Source organism: Amborella trichopoda, chromosome 4 (assembly GCF_054954075.1).
Source record: "Amborella trichopoda isolate Santa Cruz 75 chromosome 4, AtrichopodaSantaCruz75HAP2 v2.0, whole genome shotgun sequence".
Lineage (NCBI taxonomy): Eukaryota > Viridiplantae > Streptophyta > Magnoliopsida > Amborellales > Amborellaceae > Amborella > Amborella trichopoda.
In genome coordinates, this window is record NC_142339.1 from 11,121,575 (window position 1) to 11,125,107 (window position 3,533).

Sequence of the window (3,533 nt, forward strand, 5' to 3'; positions counted from 1 at the left end):
TTCGTCGCCCTAAACGCCCCTCCTCGTCGTTCGGATGGTCCTTTAGAGTTTTTAGACGTAGCAATCTTGATCAAATCGTCAATTTAGATTGGACATGAGTGTTATCCACTCCGCCGTCAGGTAGTCCTGGCATTCGCCTAACTCTCCCTAAGACCCCATTTATATGCATATAGGGAATTGACGTCGTGAAACCCCATACCCCATTTATATACATATAGGGAATTGACCTCGTGAAACCCTCTCACATAGGGAATTGATCTCGTGAAACCCTCTCACATGCGTAGGATAGTAAAGAATTATCATTAAATTTGACACAGATAGAAAAATCTCACAATTATTAGATGATATTTTTAGAGATCTGTATCAAATTTAATGGTAATCTTTTGAGGTCTTACATATATAGATATTAGACGGTCTCATAAAATCATTACTCATATACGTGAGTGCGAGATGACTTTTTTAGATATATGTGTTAAATTTAATGATGATCTTTTAGGGTCCTACACATTGATGTGGGAGAGTTTCACAATGTTATTTCCCATATATATATATATATATATAGGTTATTTAATAATTTTAGATATCCCAACTAAATCTTATCCCAAAAACCTCGAAATTAATATTGTTTTATTTTTTGAGAAATTATCAGAAATATACCTTAATTTTTGCCTAATTAAAAAAAAGCTTTCAACTTTTGTAACCCTCATCAATATCATGTTTTTTCAATTTTGATTTTTTTAAACAAAAATAGCATTCGCGATAGTCATATTATGAATGACTACAGTATTACAATACTTCACGGTAGTCGTATTATTGTACTTTAAGTATCGTAATGACGAGGCAAAGTATTATGGTACTTAACGTATCGTGATGACCAGGCTAAGCATTATAGTACTTTAAACGCTGTAATGCTCAAATTTCCAGTAGTTTGATGTGATGTGGCAAATGAGAGAAAAAGAGACCAGTATGCATTATGGTATTTAAAGAACCGTAGTGCCTACTCGTTACGGTACTTAAAGTATTGTAATGCGTTAGTCATTACAGTAATACGACTATCGTGAATGCTATTTTGGTAAAAAAAATAAAAAAACCAAAATTGAGTAAAAACGGTGTGGACGAGGTTTATTAAAGTTGAAGGTCTTTTTCCAATTAGACGAAAATTAAAGTATATATTTTTTAAATTTTATATTTTTAATTCTTAATATTTTTATGTATCACCGATCCATATCGATTCAACAATTTGACATGAATGCATAAAGTGAATGGTCCGTTTCAAAATACATGTGCTATACAAATCCTCCCACTCGTGGTGTTCGGTAGACCACATGAAGGTTTTTATGAGGTTATTAATTTGTTTTCCTTATTATCTACCAATTTTTCAAAGGATGAGGTTTGTATAAGATGCCCACCTTTATAAGACACAAGTAAGACACAAATAGATGTAATTTCGGCATTGGAAACCTTCTGATGGCTTTAAAATCTTTGTTAAACTCTAATTACGAAATTCAAAATTTCAAAAACAATGCATATCTAGTAGATATATAAACATTTGAAAATCTCAAAACTAGATGGTCCAAATAATTTGTTATAAGATATATTATTTTTAAGACTTGAAATTCTTTCTTTTTTCTTTATATCCATATATCTCAAGACTAAGATGATCAATTGAAAATTTTTCGAACTATACAACACTTATTTCCACTTATTTTTGAGGTACACCTTACTTATATAACATAAGACTGCAACCTTCTATAAACTTTTTTCCGCGATGTTATTGTCAACCCCGTTAAAAGTGAGGGTGCGCTTAATTTTATTTGTTACCAAGAGTTTGCCAAATTTCTGTATTACGCGATAATACTAAAAAATTGTAAAAAAGTACACTGAGTTGTGACATAGAATTATCTCTAGCAAGTCAATTAGTCGACCTGAGTGAGTCGGTGTTTCTCTACCTTCTTTGTCTATTTTTGACTCTTTCTTCCAGCAATGTAACTTATGCTTTTCAAGCAATTATTCAATAAAAGTTCTTAATATTGTTAAAAAAGAAGAAGAAAAAAAGTCGGGCCAGCGACACAAATTGTAGTCCAAGGGCTGGGCTGGGCTTGGGCCAGTGTCGGCCTGTTCAACCTAGCCAGGTCCCCTTTTTTCTTGTTTTTTTTTTTTAGTTTTCTTTATTAATTTTTCTTTTTTGGCCCAACCTGTCCTTGCCCTAACAAGGACACACCGTAAACAATTTGAGAACAAACCAATGACTTACATAAGGATGCAGTTAGCAAGCAACCAGACCAAATATTGTAGAAATGCGGGCTTGGCAATAAATATATATTTTAATATAATTGAATCCTAATTTTTAGAGTATAATCTTTAACATGGAGATTATGAATATGATTTTTTTAAAAAAACTAAAAATAATGATTATATTAAAAAAAATTTGAACCGTTAGTTACAATTGTTTTTAGATGGACCACCTATTTACATCCATCTTTAAGATGGATGCCTCTGGACCGTATATTGTAGAAACCCATATCAGCCCGCATAGAACAATTGTTCCTTAGGTAATATTTAATATATTAGCTACATTGCACATGATAACCTTTAATTGAATTTCTTACTTGATGTGCGGTCAAATATAAGGTCATACATAGTGTCTATTTTTTTATTTTATCTATAATATATATTGGGAAATGATCTTGTGAGACCTTCCCACATCCATGTGTGTAAGACCCCAAAGGATCACTATTAAATTTGACACAGATCTCTAGAAAGTCAAGTCTCACATCCATGTGATAATTTTTCTAGAGATTTGTGCCAAATTTAATGGTGATCATTTGGGGTCCTACATACATAGGTGTTGGAGGGTCTCATAGGATCATTACTCATATATATTAAACAAGATCATACCAAACATATGCAAACTTTTGACGCTAGTGAGCTTTACTAGACTTGGGTAATGGCTTCTTAGAGCATAGTGTAAAGAAAAAGGACAAACTTTATGCATTCAACATTAGCACACAAAGAAAACAAAAGTCTCGAGAAATTTTGTAGTAGTTGTCGTCATCATCATCGTCATCATTCGAACATTATCTGAATTATATAGGGTCATTTATACGGATCCTATTCCTCCATTCTGCCCTATCAAGAACCATACTCTTAATAAGAACATAAGTCTATCATATTTTTTCTTACTACTTCCGTCCATGTCCTTTTGAGCATTTTTCTTACTCTTTTAGAACCTTCAACTCGAATTAAATCGCATCTCCTAACTAATACTATTAGGCCAAGGAGGAAAACTTTTGTAGTAATGATCTTAAATGTGGATTTATTTAAGGTCCAGATGTAGATCAAAATCTTACTGAGAAATGTAGTTTTGGTGTTAGAAAACAACCAAATTGGTTATCTCAATTTTTACAACTATGGATTTGAGAAAAACAAAATTTAAGTCTTAAAAATGATTTATCATGTAACACCTTATATTCAAGTGTTCACATATCATTTCTATCTTTATTTTTGAGCTTCGAGTCTCAAAATCAGGGGTA